Genomic DNA, 24,485 nt, shown 5'->3' on the forward strand with positions numbered 1-24,485 from the left:
TTCAGCCTATGTTTATCTTTGGGTCTAAGATGTGTTTCCTGTAGACAGCATATAGAAATATCCTGTTTTTTAATCCATTCTGCCAGTCTATGTCTTTTGATTGGAGAATTCAGTCCATTAGCATTTAGTGTTATTACTGTTTGGGTAATACTTTCCACTACCATTTTGCCTTTTGTATTATATATATCATATCTGATTTTCCTTCTTTCTACACTCTTCTCCATACCTCTCTCTTCTGTCTTTTTGTATCTGACTCTAGTGCTCCCTTTCGTATTTCTTGCAGAGCTGGTCTCTTGGTCACAAATTCTCTCAGGGACTTTTTGTCTGAAAATGTTTTAATTTCTCCCTCATTTTTGAAGGACAGTTTTGCAGGATATAGAAGTCTTGGTTGGCAATTTTTCTCTTTTAGTAATTTAAATATATCATCCCACTGTCTTCTAGCTCCCATGGTTTCTGCTGAGAAATCTACACATAGTCTTAGTGGGTTTCCCTTGTATGTGATGGATTGTTTTTCTCTTGCTGCTTTCAAGATCCTCTCTTTCTCTTTGACCTCTGACATTCTAACTAGTAAGTGTCTTGGAGAATGCCTATTTGGGTCTATTCTCTTTGGGGTGCACTGCACTTCTTGGATCGGTAATTTTAGGTCTTTCATAAGAGTTGGGAAATTTTCAGTGATAATTTCTTCCATTAGTTTTTCTCCTCCTTTTCCCTTCTCTTCTCCTTCTGGGACTCCCACAACACGTATATTTGTGCGCTTCATATTGTCATTCAGTTCCCTGAGCCCCTGCTCAAATTTTTCCATTCTTTTCCCTATAGTTTCTGTTTCTTTTTGGTATTCAGATGTTCCATCATCGAGATCACTAATTCTATCCTCTGTCTCTTTAAATCTACCATTGTAGGTTTCCATTGTTTTTTTCATCTCTTCTACTGTGTTTTTCAATCCCATAAGTTCTGTGATTTGTTTTTTCAGACTTTCCATTTCTTCTTTTTGTTGATCCCATGCCTTCTTCATGTCCTCCCTCAATTTATCGATTTGGTTTTTGAAGAGGTTTTCCATTTCTGTTCGTATATTCAGAATTAGTTGTCTCAGCTCCTGTATCTCATTTGAGCTATTGGTTTGTTCCTTTGACTAGGTCATATCTTCAATTTTCCTGGTGTGATTTGTTATTTTTTGCTGGTGTCTGGGCATTTAATCAGATTTCCCTGAGTGTGGGACCCAGCAGGTTGAAAGACTTTCCTGTGAAATCTCTGGGCTCTGTTTTTCTTATCCTGCCCAGTATGTGGTGCTTGTCTGTCTGCGGGTCCCACCAGCAAAAGATGTTGTGGCTCCTTTAACTTTGGAAGACTCTCGCTGCTGGGTGTGTGGTGGAGACAGAGGAAAGGTTGTAGGTTGGTTTTAATGGCTTCAAATTGTGAAGTCCTGGGATCTGAATTCCTTGAGAGAGGGATTCCACCTGAGTTGTGTTTCACCCCTCCCGCGGGGAAGGTTCAGGTGGTAGAGAGCCTTAAAAGCCACCTGTTTCTGCATTCGTGCAGTTGTAACCTATGTAATCCCAGTGCTGAGCCCAGAGGCAACGAAGCCTCCATAGAAACAGCCGCAGAAGGCTCTGTTTCATCCCCTTTCCTCTTTTTCAGTTAGCCCAATGGGCGACTTCCACCTTGATCAGTTTCACCTGAGCTGAGGGCCTATTTTTAGTAGTCAGAAGTTGTTCCTTAATGCCACTATTGGTGTTAGGTTGGGCTCAGTCTCTACTACTGTTGGAGACTCTTTCCTTTCCCTCCAGGAAGTCGCCTGTGGGGGAGGGTCGCAAGCCACCACGGCTTGGGGAACCGCTGTTCCGATGCTCCCAGCCGGCCTGGGAAGCCGCATGTGTGGAAGTGGCTCTGGTCGTCGTGGCTTGGGGAACCCGATCCAAAGCTCCCAGCCGGCCCAGGAAGGAGGAGGGAGGGGCTCCGGCTGCCAGCCACTTCAGCCCGGGGAAGCGCGCACCTCTCAGGGACCTCACCGCAGTGGAGTTTCTTAGCCAGTCCAGCCAGTCCGGAATGGGGTTCGCTGTGTGTCTGGCCTCTGTCGTGGCTCTGGGAGCTGTTCTGTACAGTTTCTAGTTCTTTAGTAGTTGTTCTGGAGGAGGAACTAAGACCCGCGTGCCTTACTGAGCCACCATCTTCTCCAGAAGTCCACAAATATATATTTTATATGTATATAAAAAATGTATATATATATATATGTATTTTTTTTTTCGTATGGGCAGGCACCAGGAATCGAACCTGGGTCTCTGGCATGGCAGGTGAGAATTCTGCCACTGAGCCACCATCACACCACCCTTTAGCTCATATTTCAATTGCGCTGCTTATCTTTTTGTTGTTGAGTTGTAGGAACTCTGTATATTCTGGATATAAAACTTATCAGAAATGTGGTTTCCAAATATTGTCTTTCATTAAATAGGCTACTTTTTTAAAACCCTTACCAGAAATATGGTTTACAAATATTGCCTTTCATTAAATAGGCTGCCTTTTTGCTTTCCTGATGAAGGTCTTTGATGCACAAAAGAATTCAGTTTTGAGGAGACCTCATTTATCTATTTCTTCTTTATGCATTTCTTCTTTCATTGCTTAAGCTTTGGGTATAAGGTCTAGGAAACCACTTTTTGCCATAAGAGCTCTAAGATATTTCTCTCTATTTTTTTCAAATAGCTCTACATTTTTTTCTAATAGCTTTATGGTCTTAGCTCTAATGTTTAGGTCTTTGATCCATTTTTAGTTAATTTTTGTATAAGGTATAAGAGAGGGGTCCTCTTTCAATCTTTTGGATTTGGATATCCAGTTCACCCAGCACCATTTGTTGAAGAGTCTGTTCTGTCCCAGTTGAGTGGAGTTGACCATCTTGTCAAAAAATAATTGTCTGTAGATGAAAGGATGTATTTCTGAATTTTTAATCCAACTCTACTCATCAATATATCTATCCTTATTGCAGTATCATGCTGTTTTGACTACTGTAGCTTTGAAATGTGCTTTAAATTCATATTTCAAAATGTGTGTGATCTCCAACTTCATTTTTCTTTCTCAAGATATTTTTAGCTATTCAGGGCATCCTGCTCTTCCAATAAATTCAAATTTATTGGTTCTATTTCTGCAAAGTAATTTGTTGGGATTTTGATTGGTATTGCATTGAAACTATAAGTCATTTTGAGTAGAAGCGACACCTTAATTATATTTAGTCTTCCAATCCTTGAACACATTTATCCTTCCACTTCTTTAGGTCTTCCTTGATTTCTTTTAGCAATATTTTGAAGTTTTCTGTGTATATGTCTTTTATGCCCTTGGTTATTCCTGAATATTCCTAAATATTTGATTTTTGGGGTTGCTATTGTAAATGCAAATTTTTTCTTGATTTCCTCCTTATACTGCTTTTTACCAATGTACAGACAGTCTACAGATTTTTGTGTGTCAATCTTGCATCCTGCCACTTTGCTGAGGTCATTTATTAGTTCTGGTACTTCTGTTGTAGATTATTGGGGGTCTTCTACATATTGGATCATGCTGTCTGCAAACAGTGAAAGTTTTACCTCTTCCTTTCCAATTTAAAGGCTTAAATTTAGAAGCCGTTTATTTATTTTTCTTGTCTAATTTCTCTGGTTAGAACTTCCAGCACAATGTTGAATAATAATGGTGTCAGTGGGTATCCTCAGCTTGTGTTAGATATTAGAGGGAAAGCTTTTACTCCTTCCCAAGGAGTATGATGCTGGCTTCAGTTCTTCATATATCCCCTTTATCCTATTGAGGAAGTTTCCTTCTACTCCTATCTTTTGAAGTATTTTCGTCAAGAAAGGATATTGAATTTTGTCAAATACCTTTTCTGCATCAATTGAGAAGGTCATGTGTTTTTTTTTCCCCCTTTGATTTGTTGATGTAGTGTATTCATTAATTTGTTTTCATGCGTTCAAGCAGCCTTGCATACCTAGAATAAATCCATTTGGTCATGGTGTATAATTCTTTTAATGTGCTTCTGGATTCAATTTGCAACTATTTTGTTGAGGATTTTTGCCTCTATATTCTTTAGAGATTGCTCTGTAATTTTCTTTTCTTGTATCATTGTCTATCTTGTATCAGAGTAGTGCTGGCTTTACAGAATGAGTAAGGTGGTTTTCCATCCTCTTCAAATTTTTGAAGAGTTTGAGCTAGATTGGTACTAATTCATCCTCGAATACCTGGTGGAATTCATATTTAAAGCCATCCAGTCTTGACCTTTTATTTGTGGGGAAGTTTTTGATGACTTATTCTATCTCTTTATATGTCATTGGTTTTTTGAGGCATGCTATTTCTTCTTGATTCAGTGATAGTTGTTCATGTGTTTTGAGGAAGTTGTCCATTTTGTCTAAATTATTTGCTAACATACAGTTCATTCATAGTATCCCCTCATTATCGCTTTTATTTCTGCCTGGTCATTAGTAGCAATATCCCACTTCCTAGTTCTGATTTTATTTATTTGCATCCTATCTCTTTTTTTCTTTGTCAGCCTAGCTGCATCCATCAATTTTATTGATTTCCTCATGGAACCAACTTCTGGTTTTCTTGATTCTCTCTATTGTTTTCATGTTATCAAGTTAGTTTATTTCTGCTCTAATATTTGTTATTTCTTTCCTCCTGTTTGCTTTGGGGTTAGTTTGTTGTTCTTTTTCTAGTTCCTGCAGATGAGCAGTTAATTTCTTGATTTTTGTTTGTTCTTTTTTAAATAGAGGCATTAAGGGCAATAAATTTCACCCTTAGCACTGCTTTCACTGTATCTTGCAAGTTTTAATATGTTGTATTCTCATTCTCATCTGCCTCAAGATACTAATTTCTCTTGCAGTTTCTTCTTTGATCCACTAGTTGTTTGAGGGTATTGTTTTGCCTCCTTCCAGCCCTCCATCTGTTATTGATTTCCAGCTTCATTCCATTATGATCCAACAAAGTGTTTTGTGTAATTTCTGTTCTAGTTTGCTAGCTGCTGGAATGCAACACACCAGAGATGGATTGGCTTTTAATAAAAGGGGATTTATTTTGTTGGTTCTTCAGAGGAAAGGCAGCTAACTTTCCACTGAGGTTCTTTCTTACATGGAAGGCACAAGATGTTCTCTGCTGATCTCTCCAGGCCCCTGGGTTCCAACAACTTTCCCCTGGGTGACTTCTTTCTGCATCTCCAAAGGCCTGGGCTGAGCTGCTAGTGCTGAGATGAGGAATGCCGAGCTGCTAGGCTGTGCTACATTGCATTCTCTCATTTAAGCACCAGCCAATTAAGTCAAACATCACTCATTGCAGCAGACATGCCTCCTAGCTGACTGCAGATGTAATTAGCAACAGATGAGGTTCATGTACCACTGGCTTGTGTCCGCAGCAACAGAACTAGGTATGCTCACCTGGCCAAGTTGACAACTGAATCTAACTAACATAATTTCAATCTTTTTAAATTAATTGAGACCTGTTTTGAGACCAAAATGAGGTCTATCCTGGAGAAAGATCCATGGGGACTTAAGAAGAATGTATATCCTACATTTGTGGGTTGCATTGTTCTCTATATGTCTCTTAAGTCTAGTTCACTTATATTATTCAAGATCTCTATTTCTTTACTGATCCTCTATCTAGATGTTCTATACGTTGATGAGAGTCATGTATTGAAGTTTCCAACTATTACTCTGAAGGTGTCTATTTCTCCTTTCAGTTTTATTTTGGGGCACTCTAACTAGGTGCATAAATATTTATGATTGTAATTTCCTTTTGATGAATTGTCCCTTTTATTAATATATAGTGTCCTCCTTTGTCTCTTTTAACTGTTTTCTTTTTAAAGTCTAATTTGACTGATAACTAGTTTAGATACCCCCATTCTTCTCTGGTTGCTTCTTGAATGCAATATGTTTTTTTTTTTTTTACATGGGCAGGCACCAGGAATCAAACCTGGGTCCTCTGGCATTGCAGACAAGCATTCCTGCCTGCTGAGCCACCATGGCCCACCCTCAATATCTTTTTTTTACATTCAGTCTATTTTTGTTCTTGGGTCTACTGTGAGTCTCTTATTCACAGCATATAGATGGATCCTGCTTTTTAAATCCATTCTACCAGTCTATATCTTTAGATTTGGGAGTTTTATCCGTTAACATTTAATGTTTTTACTGTAAAGGCAGTATCATCTTCAACCATTTTGTCCTTTGTATTTTATATGTCATATATTATTTTTTTCTCTCTCTTTACCCTTTCAATTACCATTACTGATTCCTCTTCATTTTTATACTCTCCTTCACACTTCTCTCTCCCATCTTTTCCTGTCAGCTTTTAGCACTCCCTTTAGAATTTCTTGTAGAGTAGGTCTCTTGTTCAAACTTTCTCTATGTCTGTTTAGTTGCAAATATTTTAACTCTCCCTTATTTTTAAAGGACTGTTTTGCCAGATATAGAATTCTTGGCTGGCAGTTTTTCTCTTTCAGTACCTTAAATAATCATACCTCTACCTTTTTATCTTCACATTTTTTGCAGAAAAATCCATGCTTCTTATCAAGCTTCCCTTGTAATGCATCACTTTTCTTTTGCTGCTTTCAGAATTCTCTCTGAAATTTGACAGTCTGATTAATATATTTCTTGGAGTAGATCCATTTGGATTTCTTCTGTTTGGAGTACATTGCATTTATTGAATCTGTAATTTGATGTCTTTCTTAACAGTTGGAGAATTTTCAGTGATTATTTCCTTCATTAATCTTTATGCCCCTTTTCCCTTCTGTTCTCTTTCTGGGACACCCACAGTATGTATTTATGTACTTAATGTTGCCATTCAATTCCTTGAAGACCATGTTAAAATTTTTCCATTAATTTCCCTATCTGTTCTTTTATGTGTATGATTTCAGATATATCATCCCCTAGTTCACTAATCCTTTCTTCTTCCTCTTCAGATTTGTAGTTTCATGCATTCATTGTGGTTTTCCTCTCTTCTATTGGGCCATTCATGCCCATAAGTTCTGATATTTTACTTATAATTTCTAAGCTCTTCTTTAGGGTCATTCAGTGTCATCTTTATATCCTTCATCTCTTTTGCCACATTTTCATTTAACTCATTGAATTTATTTAGAATATTTGTTTGAACATCTTTAATTAGTTGTTTTGATTCCTGTCTCTCATCTGAGCTTTTAGTTTGTTCTTTTGACTGGGCCATATCTTCACGCTTCCTAGTATGACTTCTGATTTTCTGCTGGTGTCTAGGCATCTGATTTTCTTGATGAGTTTATTCTGGAGGTTGTTTTTACTGCTTTGCCCTGAGTGTTCTTGATGATTGGGTTTGTGCTCTAACTGTTCTTTGACATTTTGTTTAACTTATTCTAGACCTCTTGCATAGCTTCTGTTTAACTGATCAGAAACTTTTCAGCACTTATTTTTGTGATTCTTGCTCTGTGGATATGGAAATTTTTTTGATATTGCCTTTTTATGTGTGCAGTGTTTCATCCCAGGAAAAATCTTTGTATTCCCTCTTCCTCCTCAGGGCATGCTGATCCATTTGTTTTGTTTTGCTTTGTTTGCCTCTATGTTTTTAACACCCCTTTTATCACCCCTAGCAGCTTTTACCTGCAGGGCTGTTTCTGGAGGAGAGTCTCCCCAGACAGGATCTATCCCAGTCAATTTTTCCCAGATAAGACAGGTTCCAGGCTTAGGACTCACAAAGGGATTGTGGCGTAGTTTCAAGGTTCTCCTGGGGATGAGACCCAGAAAGGTGCCAATCTTTCCTGTGAAGCCTCCTGACTCTGTGGCTTTCCTGTCCTTCCTGGCAGAAGTCACTTGTCAGCCCACTGCTTCCCATAGGTAGAAAGTCATACTGTGCCCTTAGTTCTCCGCAGACTGACTCCACCACTGCCAAAGGTATGATTGGGATAGAGTCTGAGGGGAAGTTGGGCTTAAACTGTTTTGATTTTATACTTTTAGTTGCCTCACTTATAAATCATTTTGTTACTTGAGGGATTCCTTTTTGAAAAAATGCAGATGCACTTGTAGTGTTGAGAAATGGTGAGCCTAGCATGAGTTAGTTTATATAGTTTTCTCCTTCATGTTTAGGCTTATTCCAGAGTTAGAAGAGTCTTAGAGACCATGCGATCCATATCCTCACAATGGCTAGAACTAAGTCATTGAGACTAAGAGAAAGGAGTAGCCAAATATACAGAGCAAATTTCACAATAAGCCTTGGAAACTAAGTATGAACAACCCCAGTGCAGGGCTCTTTTCATCATTACCATGTTGCCCTAGTTATTAAAATACAGACATGATGTTACAGACACAGCATAATGTAGCGTTAAAAAGTAGGCTGTGGAGACAGAAACTCTGGGCTTCTCTACTCACTAGCATCTGGGAATGTTCCTTATTTTCTCTAAGCTTCAATTTATTCTTCTTTAAAGTAGAGATAAATATTATTTATCTCACTCTGTTGTTATGAAAATTAAATTAAATGGAATTATGCATGTAATACACTTAGCAGAGTGCCTGGTGCCCAGTAAATCAGTAACTAACTCCTAAACATTTATTGCTGTGGAATTAAGTGATTCAAATCTTGGGAATAGTTTACTACAAAAAGGTAGATTATGGTATCAGATGGCAATTTTTTGTTAAAATGACTTCTAATGTCCTTTCTGTGTCTAAATCAATTCTATGTTAGATATGGTTGGCAAATGCCATTATTAGGTGCCAAACTTGTAAACAGTTAAAAAAAAAAAACAACTGCCTTTGTAAATCTTCTTTCCCAACCTTTCCTAAGTTTACAAAGCAGGAATACCTTAAACAATTGATATTTTCTTGAGGTAGACATTCAAGTTTATTATGGGAAGGCTGAGCTTTTAAATTAATCCCTGTGAATTTCCAGGTTATGTGCAGAAGGTCTGGTCTCAGTAATTAAATCCCGGAATTGTCAGTTTTTTTGAAGATCATGTACAAACCGGCTATCAGTGAGAATTTTTGAAATGGGAATAAGCTGTATGTCTTATAATATTGGAAAGTATATTAGGGTTCTCTAGGGAAACAAAACCAACAGGAGATATCTGTAATTATGAGATTTTTATAAGAATTGTCTCATGTGGCTGTGATGATTCACAAGTCCAAATTCTGTGAGGCAGGCTGCAAGCTGAGAACTCCAATGAAGGTTTCTTATGCATTTCCCAGGAGAAGCTCACTGGCTGAAGTAGAAATGGAAATTCTCTCTTCTGACTGGTGAAATATCACTTATTTTTTTGAAGCCTTCAGCTGATTGGACAAGACTTCTTTCATTGTTGAAAGTAATCTCTTCAGTTGATTGTAAATCTAATTAGCCATAGATGCAGCCAATTTACTGATGAGTTAAGTTTATTAAATGTTTTCACAGTAACAATCAGGCCAATGTGTGCTTGGCCAAACAACTAGACACCAAAATCTGGCCAAGTTGACACATGAACTAAACCTTCACAGAGGAACATTAGAACAAGAGTATAGGAGAAACTACAGCTGAAAGCACAATTTCTCTAGGAGCTGAGCTCTGTTTTTGCAAATATTCGGAACATTAGAGAAGCAACAGAATTTTAGTAAGTTTTTAAAATACCAATTTCAGGGACAATTAAAATGAGATCAACTGCTTTTGGAGGCCTTAATAATCAGAAATATGCAAAATAAGCAAAAACTCCAGTTGCTCCATCTACAAAGATGAACCCATTTGTCATGGAGAAATTTTAATCAGGTATAATTGGTTTCATGTACTGTATTGATAGTGTTTCAGATTAAGATTGTTACTTAAAAAAAAAAAAATCCCAAGCACATATTTTAAAGTTAAAGTGGAATTCTGGCTTCCACTTAGGCTGTCAAAAGCTGTAAAGGTTGTTGCCCCTATGCTATTCTGAGTAAAGTGAGGACTATGGAATAAGAAAGTCTTCCACTGAACTGTGAGGGGTACAACAGACCAAAGAATGACTCAGACAATCCAGCTTGGTGAGTAAGGTAAAACATTTGTTGGGGGCATATATAGGGTCCTTGTCCTCAGCAGTGGAAGGGGAGACAGTAATTCCTTGCTATGATGGTCCACACTGTTCAGTGATGTTTAATAAGAATTGAATGAAGGGAGGTGGGATTGAAGGTATGTATACATTAAAATTAACAATTACAAGTTGGCCTTAAAGCACTTACAACACTTTATGTTTACCTCCTGGGAATAACTACTGATTAAGGTGCTATTTAACTTACCAGGCATAGTTCTGACAACACTGTTGTTTTCCTCAAGCTAAGATATACTGATAGGGGAACATCTATGTTAGGATCCATGGGTAAGGGAAGAGTTGGGGGATAATGCAAAAGTTCTGTGTGTTATACATCCTAACAATAAGAAAAGGTGGGATAATTTACAAAGGCATGCATGTCCTTTAACCCATCAGAGAGCTGATATTGCATAGTAACCAACTAGTCTGATATCTAAGTAAAAACAGGCACTTATAAGGAGATGTGGGCACCGGATTACCTGGGACAGAGCACAGGAAGAAGTAAGACAGAAGTGCTATACAAGCAGGTATAAAGAGTTCAGCTAACTTTTCTACCAAATGTATAAGGCCAAGTGGGCTATCATGAGAGGTTAGAAACCCCAGAAACAGACAAAAAGGGAATTTGCATCCACTTACTGGCTCTTCACCAACCTCCACAAGGTGCTTAAAGAAAAAGGGAAATCAGGGGAAAAGATTGAAGAAAAGCTCCCATGAGCTTTGGACTTCATGGATGATAGTAGCCAGCCCATCTGGACAGACATGAGGCCTTTCTTGGGCCCTTGTTCCCTATGACCAGAAGCCTTAAAACATTGGGGGAAAGGCAGCAAAACCTGTCACTACCAGGACATGTGGGGGAAAGGGAGAAGAAAAGGAGAAAAAGCTCTATCTCTGGGGACAGGGAAGAGAAATGAGCCTGGGCCCAGACTGTCAGATGTCTCTTACTGTGGTAGGAGAGGCATGGTCCCTGAGAGACCACCCCTGATTCAAAGAAATAACACCTGGCCAAGAACAACAGGGACACCCCCCTCCCCCCCCCCCACTGAATTCCACAGCCAGTCTACAAAGTATTCACATAACATGTAAGAACAGTGTACAGCTGAGAGAGGTATAAATTCACAGCAGAAAAAAAAACAGTAAAACTAAGGGCAGAAGAGGAATACTGAAAAATATCCTTTGGGAAATAAATCTGAATATAAGGTCAGGCAAGGAATTTGAAGTAGGGAATACACTGAGAGTAACCACTGCAACAACAAAACCCAAATGCAGCTCAACTCCAGAAAAGAGTGACTGATCACTAAAGGTGTAGCAGAAAAAGAAGAAGGCTCATTATCAATATTATCAGTCACTTCTATTCTACAAATGATTTTCAAGACATTGGAGAAAGGAAGAAAGAAAAAAAATCCATTATCAAGAGCCAAAGCAATTACTAGAAGTAGACTCAGATAGAAACGAGATGTTAAAGTTATCAGAGAGATTACAAATTTATGTTAAAGGCTGTGGTGGAAAAGTTGGACAACCACCATGAAGACCAGAAGAATTTCAGCAGCAAGATGGAAGCCACAAGAAAGAACTAAAAGGAATTGCTATAATTAAGAAACATGGTTACAGAGAAGAAGAATGCCTTAAGGTTTGTCAGCTGATTCAACATAATTGAGGAAAGAATTAGTGAACTTGAAGACAGGTCAATAGAAATTATACCCAAGCTGAAATTCAGAAAGAAATAAATGAAAAACAAGAGCATCCACATTTATGGACTAATAGAAAATAGTTTAACATACAGGTAACTGGAATCCCAGATGAAGAGTACAATAACAGAATAGAAAAAATATTTGTGAAGACAATACCCAAGAACTTTCCAAAAATAATGAAAGACAAACCACAGATTGAAGAGTTTAGAGAACACCAGTCACAATAAACACAAAAGCAAAGGCAGAAACAGAATACACATCTAGACATATTCAAATTGCTGAAAACCAAAGATAAAAAAAAAATCTTGAAGATGGACAGCAAAATAAAGAAACATTTTATACAGGGGAATAAAAGTAAGAATTTGAGCATACCTATCATGAGAAGGCATATGAGTCAGAAGACAATGAAGTGACTTCAAGTGCTGAAATAAGGTGAAGTGAAATATTGTACCATTTGAATTGACAAACAATGTTCACGTAATAACTTATCAGACTGATATATTTCAGTGACAGAATTAGATTGTCAATGATATTTAGGAGACAAGTTTAATTGCTAGAAAATGAAACAATGCAAAGTAGTAATGATAATAGCTAATGTTTTCTGAACAATTACTCTGTATTAGGCACTGGGATGATGTTTTTACATGTGTTATATGATTAAATATTACTGAATAAATATTTCTAGATTTGCAGGAGTGGTTCCTCAATGAGGACTAGAAATCTAGGATACTTTCTGCAGGTTATAGGCATAGAATCTAGCCTTTGCTTAGTGCCCTTCTCCAGGACCTAGAGAGCAGGTGGGCACCAGGGGAAAACCTCTGCCCACCCCTAGCATGGGGGTTTGTATTGATATGCCACATATCCAGGACCCAGTTATTTGTATGTCTTCTCTTGCTTCTTACAGCATTTGCTATTTTCTATCCCTACTCAAATTATTAAAAATAATTCCTCAAAATTGTTGTACTAATAGCCACAACCACTAGATGTGACAATCAGTCTTTCTGACAGTTTTCAAGGTTATATGTCTAATGAACAAACAGAAAATCATGGCTGGTCCTTATTTCTTCCTTCACTGAAAAGGACTCAAACATGAAATCTTCAAATTTCACCTTTGCTGGGCTTATACAAGAATCCTGATTCCCAGGATATTATTGCCTTCCTTTTAACAATACAATCAATCTACCATGAATACTAAAAAATTAAGTCATATTTTTCATTGTTAATTGAAGTACCTATAGTATTCCAAGAACTGTGGTAACTACTTCACAAACATTTTCTAATCGAAAATGTTTCTAATCCGGCAGTCCTATAAAATAGACATTAGCATTATCATTCATGAGGAAACTGAGGCTAAGAAGCTAAATAAATTTGTTAAAGTTACATGGATCAACAATAGCACAAGGATGGTGAAAACCTTAGTCTGAAGCCAGGTTCTTAGTTGCAACATTGCATTATTCTAAACTACACCAAGCTGCCCATTATTGAACCCTTCAATGGTATGTGCAGCATATAAGTATTAACTCTGTTTTCTTCATAGAATGGGCCACAACCAGAGTCTAATTTTAATCTAGTTAAAATAATACCACCTTACACTTGCACTGAAACTCCTTTTGAAATCTATTTATCAGTAACACATTGATTATCACTTTTATGCCAAGTATTATTCAGTTTTACTGTCATAATTATCATTTATGCAGCTCAGAGTTTCTAGCTGTATATACTGGCAGCTTTTATGCTGCCAGTGTCTTTCAAATTGTGGGTCACTGAATACCTATGTCAGTTGCACCAGAGGGTTCTTAGTAAAACTACAGATTCTGCGAACCTATCTGGACCTCCTAAATCAGATTCCCTAGGGAAGACGTTCAGGAATCTGCATTGTTAAGAAGTTTCCAGGTAAATCCTATCTACACTCATTTAAGAAACATTAAATGATTGCTGAATTATAAGAAGATAAACACTTGGGGTAAGCCTTTTGATTTGGTAAAAAGAAAAAAAAAGAGAGAAACAGTTCAGAAGACTGGCATAAAAAGGTAACTTTTATTTTCAGTTAGATTCCATAAATCCCACTACTTGCTGCCTCTGTGAATGACTCATTTTAGGATAAATTGGAATCGTTTTTATGCTTCTTTAAGAAATTCCAAGATGTAACCAAGAAATTAGGATCTAAGGGATAATTATAATTACTAACTCATTATATAAATATTTCTTTTTACTTTCTGGTATATTAAAGTTGACAGAACGAAACACCAGAATCCCTAAACTATAATTCACGTGCCCGGATACAAAGTGATTGTAAATGCCCTTATCTTGTGTGTTCGTAATTCTAAGAGTTGTTACTCCCCTTATCTGGTCATTTTCTTAAAGTGACTTGTAGGACAAAGATTCTAATGCTAATGGAGAATTTGAATTTACCCTTAACTAGATCCAGCCCTTTACATTTGTAAATTGTATTCCCTAGACTCTGAAATAACTGTCTCCCTTCTTTCAGCTTACATTTTTACTATCGAAATAACCCTGCCTCCCTTTCTTTTGGCTTGCACTTTAGAAATAACTCTGTCTCCTTTTCTGCTTAGAACTTGCTATTTGAAATTGTAATGGCTTCATACTCCCTTGTTAGAATCCATTAATAGCTTGAGCCCCCTAAATTCCAGGAGACAGATTTTTGGGATGCTGGTTCATCGAATCTCCTGTTATGTACCTAGTATGAACTCTTTCTTTCTTTGAAATCCTGGTGTCCCAGGAATTGGTCATTTGAGTGCAGGGGCAAAAGAATCCACTGCTTTTGTACAGTATCCAAGATACTATAACTTGCTCCTCACCTCCTTTCCAAAAGAATAAAATTGCATTCCCAAACTCATCTTTCTTAATGAATTTGTACAGCTTACCCCCTTTCTAAGCATTAACCTGGGAAGATTTACTAATTGAAAATAGCTATGTTTGACAATTTGGTTTCCTCTGTGAATGAGAAATTGCATCTCAGCAGGTAACTGGATTGTGTTTTGCAAGAGAAGAAAACATAAAATCATAAGAATATAGGAAGCTGCATTTATGTAATTTTATGTAATTAGCAATGCTCTATGCTCTCAATGCTGAAGTTAACAAAGTCACATCCAGTTATTAAAGGCATATTGTAGGGCCTTCCGGGAAAGAGGAGAATATGACCACTGGGGTCCCAATTCAGGCTCTCTTATCTACTGGCTTCTTTTATCTGATGTCACGAACACTTCAAAATCAATCCAGCACTTCCTGTTAGAGATCACTTAACCGTATAATAAATTGTAGCCATCTCTAGGTTCAGTTATTGTAAATTTTTAGAATTTTAGAGTTTTATTTTAATAAAATGCTTTTTTGTTTACAATCCTAAAGCAAAAGGTGACACAGAGAACTGCTCCTTTTCTTTTCCACCTAGAATCATACCTATCCTTAGGGCTGGAAAGAGACTTATACTTAACAACATTATCAGCTTTTTATTAGTTTACTTCTCATTTTCATATCACTAAGGATAAAATTAGAGACCCTCACTCCAGCATTTTTTTTACTTAGAATAATCTTTCATTTTCTTTTCTACACGTTTTGAAATTTGAGCTCTATTTCTAATGTGAACACCTCTTGTTTCTTATTGCCTGAGCCTTATTTTTCACAGATTCATTTGTAACTGGAGCCCTGTTGACACCAGTTAGCTGAGTCCCATCACAGGTTCCTGACTTTCATCACAGAAAGAAATCAGAGATGAGAGAGGCCAGCAGGAATAAGTAATAAAGTTCATTAAAGAAAGAGAGAGAAAAGTACACATTAAAGAGATCACATGGACATGTTCAAAGGAGAAGTACGCATTGAGTGGAATGGGTTAGCTTATTTTACAGGGAAGTTGTGTTGGTAACACTTTTCCATAGTGCCCTTTGAACACTGGCTGTTTGTATGGTTTGTATTAACCAGGTACTTACATGGTTTGCGTTGTTTTAAGAGGGGAGAGTTATCAGTAAGTGTGAAGTTCTGTCACATACCTAAAATTTGTCTTTGGGCAGCTGTTTAACAATCCTCATGAGCCCAGGGCTTTCTATTATTAACTAGGAGTCCACTTTGGGCCATGATTTTACAAGCTTTGTGGTTTTAGCAGGTTTCTGAGCATTAGAGAAGTCCTTGCTTTAGGGAGTTTGCAGTTTACATTAATTCCTTTAGAGCTAGGTAAGAAACTAGGGACTTTTCAGTTGTCCCTTAATTTTGTAAGAGCTTTATAGGAAACTAGGCACCTGCAGTAGTTCTATTTTATCCTGCTTCACAACTTAGAAACTTCATATGGAAAAAAAAAAAAAAAGAAGCAGTAGTGACATCATCAACATAGCAATGTAAAACACCCCCTGAAAAAGCTTCCCCTCAGAAACAACTAGAAGGACAAATCCCACTTGCTTGGAAAATATCCCACTTGAGGACAATAGGAGAAGGGCTCCACAAAAGTTGAATTGAAAAAAAAGAAGAAAAAAAAATAAAAGGTAGGAGATCTTTAATCCAGATCTGACAGTCTGCAATCAGTGCCTTGCAGTTTAAGAGTCACGTAGAGGCAGTTTGGCTTGGGTACCTCTCGCCATGGCTGCAGACCACAGAAACAAAAGCAATCATGGCATAACTGCGGACAAAGAATATATCCTCTCAGCCTAGTCTCTGATTGCCAGATCTCCTAAACCAAAAAAAGGGAAAGGGGCAGTGACCTTCTATAAGGTAGGATGATTCCTAGAACTGAAAAGTGCAATGAAAAGGGGGCATTGAAAGAGAGAGAAAAGTTGAACAAATAATAGGAGCTGGGAAGAAATTTCTGCACAAAAATAGAACAGATCAGGATGCTCAGAGAAGACACAGAAGAAAGGAAGCTTTCTCCTGAAGGTGAAACAGCAACATGTAAAAGGGAAATCTTAAAGTTGTACTCATATCTTAAACACTGACAATATCAAATATCGGGGAGGTTGTAGAGCGAGAGTAACTCTCATTCTTTGCAGGTGGTACAACCACTTTGACAAAGTTCGTCAGTTTCTTACAAAGTTAAACATAGGCTTACCATATGTTCCAGCAATTGCAGTGGTATATATTTGCCCAAATGAGTTGAAAACTTGTGTCCACACAAAAACCTGCACGCGAATGTTTATGGCAACTTTTCTCATTATTGTCCCAAATTGGAAGCAACCTACATGCCTTTCCAAAAATGTTGGCATGTATATATTGCAACTGGAAATGAGAGAATAAAATAGTACAAATACTTTGGGAAAGGTTTTGATTCTTTCTTATACAGCTCAACATTTATCTACACTATGACCGTACAATTCCACTCCTAAAGATTTACTCATGTGAAATGAAAATTAATGTCCACACGAGGATTAATATGTAAATGTTAAAGCTACAATATGATACCACTACACATCCTGCAGAATGGCTAAAATTAAAAAATGAAAACTACTGTCACAGTTATTTTAAATTCCCAGTCTGAAAATTCTAACATCTCTGCCATATCTGAATCTTGCTTTCATGTTCACTGCCTTTAAATCCTGTATTTCTTGCCTTCTAGTATGCCTTATAATTTTTCACTTGAAGAAGGGAAATGATATACCAAGTAAAAGTTATCAAGGTGATTTTAGTGTGAGGTTTTATGCTTACCAGGCCAGACGTTAGATTATATTTACTGCTTGCTGTAGGTGTCAAAGGCTAAAATTTCCTCTGGGGTCTTTGTTTTATGCCTCCATGTTGTATCTGTGCCTTGCAGTTCTTTCAGTTTTAATCTTCTGTTATTACACAAGAGCTCTATTGATTTAGGGGTAAGGTGTAGGGGAAGGGAACCATTTCATAATCCTATGATTTGATCTCAGTCACTGTGAGCCTGTGCTTGACTTCTGCAAATACTTCTTAGCTTTTTTCCTTTCCCATAGGTGAGACAGGGAAGCTAGAGGGGGCTGGAATTCAGAATTACCCTTCCCCTCTGTCACTTAGACTCTGGTAAAACCTAAGTCTATTAAACATCTGTAAAATAGTTTTCCATGAGGGCAACCTTTTGTTAAGAAGAACAGAATGTTCTGCACATATTTTTAAATGATTATTTTTTTCCCTCCACCTACTGGAAACAGGATGGGATTTTCAGTGTTAGAACCTCAAAGGCCTCTAGGAGGTAAATCTCAGGAAAGTGTGGGTCCCCCAGAGTCATTATTTCTCAAGCTAGTTCAAACTGAGCTTCCAGTAATTAACTGGTTACAGTGCAAGCATTTCTACCAGTAAAGCCTCCAGTGGAAGGTGTCTGTTCTTATTCTCTAAATAAGTAGCTATTTTCTTTATCTATCTCTCCTATTTTCTGGGCAATGGTTTGCCCTGAAACTTCAATTCTCTGATGGATCTAAGAAAAAGAATTGTTTTTCAGTTTCTTCAACTGTTTACTTACTGGGAAGCGAGAGATGACTTTGAAGGTGCATATATGCTAGACCAGAAACGGAAAGTCCTACTTCTCTATTTTTCTTCCTTGAAATTGACTTGTTGGGGAAATTGTACATTTCCCCAGGTCTGGATTTTACCTACTGAATATTCTTGGTATTGTTTAACATGTTTCTCTATCTCTGGTATTTTTGGTAAATTAGTAGCTAAGAGGCTTGATCAGATTCTCTGTTGGTTCTTTGACAAAAGTACCTCATAGTGGTGACTCCTTCTTCAGGAAGATAGCTCTCCTTTTGTGACGTTAACACCATTTATGGTCATTACCTAACTCCCTTATTTCCTTAGGAGATACAAAATGGTGACCTAGTTCATTTGTTCCTTGTTTACTTATTAGCTGAAATACTTTTAAAAGAAAAATGTCCTACCACCAAGTATTTGGTCCCTGAGGTAGTGACCAAGACACCTTAACTTCCCTTTAGCTTCAATAAACTTTAGACAGGTTTCTACTGGACTCCAGGCTGCTGCCTTCCTTCTCACCCGGTCCTTACACTATCTAGGCACCTACCTAGTTAGGTAATTCCTCCCTCCTGGCCCTTACAGACTCCAAGGGGCATAACTACCTTCTAAAGAAAATAATTCTGAACTAAATGGTCCTAATTGCAACCTCAGTAATTACTTACCTACCCCTGTGACCCAACCCCCATTACTATCTTCCAGGGCTTTTCCTCCAACCACTCCCAGAACCCAAAAAGTTGTCCTTTGTTTTCATGGAGTTGAATTCTCCTATCTCCTCAGTGCCATAGCAGACCCTGAATAAAGTTATTTTTGCCTGTTTAACATTGTATGGTATAGTTCTTTCCTTGATAGTAACTTGCAAAGGAAAGGAGGACTTCTGATCAATTCTCTCTCTTAATTTACAAGTTGTCAAAGTTAATGATTAATGAGGGTTTTTTAAGTATCATTATGAACTCATGGATTTCAATATATTTGTATCTTAAGCCATGATAATTATTAATCTTATTAATACTCAACTTTTTCTGTCTGTGGGCAGTGGAAGGCTCTTCAAGTACTAACCTTTGATACCATCCTTGCTTTCAGGTATGACAAGAAAGTTCATGTTCAGCATGTATGTTTCCTGCCCCAGACCTGGAGTTGGGCATTTCTCTAAGAAATCCTGGTTCCTTTTATGAAATAATACTTGGAGACCATAACACAGTAATAACATTGTTTATGCTTGTTTTTTTTTTTTTAGGCCTTTTCATGGATAGGGTTTTGTTTTAAAGATAAAATACATCTTGAGTTCATGCTTTCAATTCAAATTTAAGATCAGTGTTTTTTCATATCTTTAATCTTTCATCTATATCTCCTTTCTCAGACAATTAAATTTATCTAAACATAATTACCCTGCTTTATTTGTGAATACTCACATACTACTTTCTATAAAAATACCAACATGATCACTGTGCTGGTCTGAAGCTATTATGTACCCCAGAAAAGACAAGTTCTTTAATCCTCATTTAATATTGAGTGGGAGCTTTTTGATTATTTTCATGGAGATGTGATTCACCCAATTGTGGATGGTTACTTTTGATTAATGGCTTCCATGGAGATGTGTCTCCACCCATTCAAGGTGGGATTGCTTACTGGAGCCTCTTAAGAGGGAACCCTTTTGGAAAAGATTTAAAGACACAAGAACCACCAGACCCTATAGAGTCAACAGAACAGGCAAGCCATTGAAGAGAAAGCTAGCAGATCTTGCCATGCGCCTTTTGAGTTAAGAAAGAAATCTTGAATGTCATCAGCCTTCTTGAACCAAGGTATTTTTCCCTGGGTGTCTTGGATTGGACATTTCTATAGCCTTGGTTTAATTTAAACATTTTCACGACCTTAGAACTACAAATTTAAACTTAATAAATTCCTCCTTTTGAAAGTTTCTGGTATTGCATTCAGGCAGCTTGTAAACTAGAACAGAATTTGGTAACAGAGAAGTGGGGTGCTGCTGTGGTCTGCAAATACTAAACATGTTGGAATGGCTTTTTAAATGGATAAGGGAAATAATCTGGAAGAATTTTAAGAAGCTTGAAAGAAAAGGCCTAGAATGCATTGAAGAGACTGTTGGTAGAAATGTGGACTCTAAAGATACCTCTGATGAGGCTTCAGACAGAGATGATGAATGTGTCATTGAAAACTAGAAGGAAGACATTCTTTTCAGATTGATGGCAGAATTTGAGAGTGATGAATTTGATTATTTAGCAGAGGAAAGTTTTAAACAAAATGTGGAAAATGAAGTGTGGCTGTTCCTTGAAGCTTATAGTAAAACACGAGAGGAAAGAGACAAGCTGAGGACAAAACTCTTGAGTATCAAGAAACCAGAAACTGATGGTCTGGGAAATTGTGGGCTTACAGAAAGGGAAACCCCAGAAAACAGAACCCCACATGAGGATTTAACCAAACGTGGAACCAGTCAGCCATTTCAGAAAAAGCCAAGATTAGAGATGGAGTTACCCAGGAAGGATTTTTGGAAAGTCCTTTGGTCTGATGGGCATGATCCCAGCCTATTACATAGAAAACCAACAAGAGTGTTGTGGAATCTATAAAAACAGAACCATTGCCAGTCCGGACTAAGAGGGACAGAAAAGGGACACATTGGAGGAAAAATAACTTCAGAGGCAGAACCATGGAAGCTAAGGTCTGAAGTCAAGACCATGGGCCAAGAGAGCAGACCCACCCATGCACTTGGAGAGGGGGAGTTTGCCCCAAAGGCAGAAGGTGGGCCTTCTACCTCATTGCAGTGGAAGAGTTGTGCTGCCTCAGGCCTTGGAGAGGGTGGAGCACTTTCCTTGGGAATTCGGGAGAGTCTGGCTGCCACCCCATTGTTCTGGAGGTTTAAGTGTGTGCCCTGGAGATGACAGAGAGCCTGGGTGCAGTCCTGATGCTTGGAGAGGGCAAAGCCAAGAAAAAAGTGGTATCCCCAATGCCCCCTAAGGTTGCATTCAGAGAGAGGCAGGCTGCTGCCTAGACCCTTGGAAGGGTGGGACTACCACTTTCTAAAGCCCCAAAGATAAATGACTTGCAGACTTTGAAATCTAATGGAGCTTGCCCTGCAGGTTTTCAAAAGTGCTTGGGTCTAGTGACCCCTGTGTTCCTTCCAATTACTCCCCATGGATATGGAAACATGTATCCTATGATTGGCCTTCCTTTGTATATTGGCAGCAGATAACTTGTTCTGAGTTTTACAGATTCAGAGTCAGAGGAGTGTTTTGCCTTAGGATAGCCCATGCCTGTAGCTGACTTTGATGAGATTTTGTACTGTTTCTGACTTTGTATTGTATTTGATTTGCTACTGAGATGGTTTAAAGCTTTCTGATATTGTTACGGTATGAATGTTTTTTTTTTTGACTTTGGAAAGAACATGTCTTTTTGGGGTTCAAAGGATGCAATGTGATGGTTTAAAGTTATTATGCACCCCAGAAAAGCCAAGTTTTTAAATTCAATGTTGTTGGGTGGGAACTTTTTGATTGTTTCCTTGGAGATGTGACCCACCCAATTCGGGGTGGTAAGTTTTGATTAGATGTTTTCAATGGAGATGTGTCTCTACCCATTCAAGATGGGGTTGCTTACTGGAGCCCTATAAGAGGGAACCATTTTGGAAGAAGCTGTAGAGCCACAAGAGCCACCAGAACCTACAAAGCCAATAGGATGGACAGAGCCCTGGGCAAGCCATTGAAGAGAAAGCTAGCAGATCTTGCCATGTGCTTTCCTAGTTGAGAGAGAAATCCTGAATGTCATCGTCCTTCTTGAATCAAGGTATCTTTTCCTGGATGCCTTAGATTGGACATTTTTATAGCTTTGCTTTAATTTGGACATTTTCACAGCCTTAGAACTGTAAACTAGCAACTTAATAAATTCCCCTTTTTAAAAGCCATTCTGTTTCAGGTATTTTCCATTCTGGCAGCTTGCAAACTAGAACCACCACCAACACTATGATTATGTAAAGCTGCTTAAATCTTTTTGCAGCTCACTTTGTCCATAAAGTGTACCCCATTAGCTATGTATTATCCAATCACTTTATTTTCAAAATCAGTTGGAATAAGTTTTACTCCATTAGCTATGCCTCCAATTTGATCCATTGGTTCACTTATTTCGTCTTCCTTTCAATTTTTAATGTTGCTTTTTATTTACTTTTAACTGTTAGATTATACACACACATACACACACACACACACACACATATACACTCCAAATATATATGGAGTCAAAAGCTATAAAACAACTATACTTCAACTCTCTTCCTATAGTTAAAGATTTCTCTTTACTCAATAATTTTTCCATTTTAAAAAATATAAGCAAATACATATTCATATTTGCACCTCTCCCTTTCTGTGGATAAATGGTAGGGCATTTTACATATTTTTGTCCAAATTAATATTTTCACACAATAACATGCTGGAGATCACACTATAGGGTTTAGAGAAAGATGCCTCATTCATTTCTACAGTACTGTAACCAAGAAATTAGGATTTAAGGGATGATTCTGTTATGAATCATTACATAGATACTCCTTTTTGCTCTCTGGTTGTTCTAGTTTGCTAGCTGCTGGAAAGCAACACACCAGAGATGGATTAGCTTTTAATAAAAGGGGATTTATTTTGTTAGTTCTTCAGAGGAAAGGCAGCTAACTTTCCACTGAGGTTCTTCCTTACGTGGGAAGGTATAGGATGGTCTCTGCTGGCCTTCTCTCCAGGCCCCTGGGTTCCAACAACTTTCCCCGGGGTGACTTCTTTCTGCATCTCCCAAGGCCTGGGCTGAGCTGTGAGTGCTGAGATGAGGAATGCAGAGCTGCTTAGGCTGTGCTACGTTGCATTCTCTCATTTAAGCTTCAGCCAATTAAGTCAAACGTCCTTTCTTATTACAGCAGGCACACCTCCTAGCCAACTGCAGATGTAAATCAGCAACAGATGAGGTTCACGTACCATTGACTCATGTCCGCAGCAACAAAACTAGGTACGCTCATCTGGCCAAGTTGACAACTGAATCTAACTACCACACTGGTATACTGAAGTAGACAGAGGGGAATACCTGAAATCTTTAACTATAATTCAGCTGCCCTGACACCAGAAATGATTGTAAAAGCCCTTATCTCATGCCTTTGTGACAGTAGGAGCTGATACTCCCCTCATTTGGTCATTTTCTTGAAGGGCAAAAGCTCTAATGCTAATGAAGAATTTGAAGTCAGTCATGAACTAGTTTCAGCCCTGGACATTTATAAATAGTATCAGCTGGACTCTTCCTTTTGGCTCACACCTTTAGAGTTGAATTGATAGCTCTCCCTCCCCTCCTGTCAGTTTATGTTCTCCTATTGAAATGATAATGACAACACTGTCTCCTTTTCTGCTTAGAATTTGGTATTTGAAATTGTAATGACCTCATATTCCCTTGCTAAAATCCTTAAAAACCTTGAGACCCCTAAACTCAGGGTGACAGATTTTGGGCCACTCAGCCATCTGCTCTCCTACTAGGTGCCTAATAATAAACTCTCTTTGAAACCCGACATCTCAGGAATTGGTTATTGAGCGCATCAGACAAAAGAATCCACAGCGTTTGTCTGGTAACAGTACAACAAAGGATTAACCTAACAGTTTATTCATGCAGTCCCCTATTGATGGGTATTTAGCTGGTTTATAGTCTTGCAATTCAAATTACTACAATTCATAGCTTGGTGCACATATATTTTCATATTTTTAGCTGGCATAACTTTTAAGTTTTTAGAGGGGGTATTTCTGGGTGAAAATGTACAGGCGTAAGAAATTTTGTTAGGCATTGCCATTATCTCCCCCATAGAAACTGTAAAAGTTTGCATTGTCACTAAAAATACAGAACTGTGTGAGTGTCTTTTTTTTTTTTTACAGATGCACCAAGAGAATAGGTTGTCAAATTTTTGGATTTTTGCCAATCTGAAAGGTAAGTAATGGTATCACAGTGTATTTTTAATTTGCATTTCAATGAGGTTGAACATCTTTTCCCATGGTTACTTGTCATTTGCATTTCTTTTTCAGTTTGCAGATATCACTAGCATTCAAGACTCCCCAGTCACATTAAAGAGCCTTGTATTTATGGTAAGAGAAATGGGAAACCATTGATGGGAATTGACAATTGATGTCACTTGATCACATGTGCATTTTTTTTAACTTTTTTCATTAATTAAAAAAAATTAACAAACAAAACATTAAGATATCATTCCATTCTACATATACAATCAGTAATTCTTAATAGCATCACATAGTTGCATATTCATCATTTCTTAGAACATTTGCATTGATTTAGAAAAAGAAATAAAAAGACAACAGAAAAAGAAATAAAACGATAACAGAGAAAAAAAAAGATTATACATA

General features: G+C 37.7%; 1 long non-coding RNA gene across 1 annotated transcript in view; it reads left to right on the top strand.

Moving 5' to 3' along the window:
• LOC143664539 (uncharacterized) overlaps positions 1–24,262 on the top strand; it is a 95,801-nt gene extending 71,539 nt beyond the window's left edge. The window contains exons 2-3 of the long non-coding RNA XR_013166468.1: positions 24,003–24,054; positions 24,150–24,262. This is a non-coding gene — a long non-coding RNA (uncharacterized LOC143664539). The remainder of the gene's footprint in view (positions 1–24,002; positions 24,055–24,149) is intronic.
• The last annotated feature ends 223 nt before the right edge of the window (positions 24,263–24,485 follow it).

Source organism: Tamandua tetradactyla, chromosome 20 (assembly GCF_023851605.1).
Source record: "Tamandua tetradactyla isolate mTamTet1 chromosome 20, mTamTet1.pri, whole genome shotgun sequence".
NCBI classification, from domain to species: domain Eukaryota; kingdom Metazoa; phylum Chordata; class Mammalia; order Pilosa; family Myrmecophagidae; genus Tamandua; species Tamandua tetradactyla.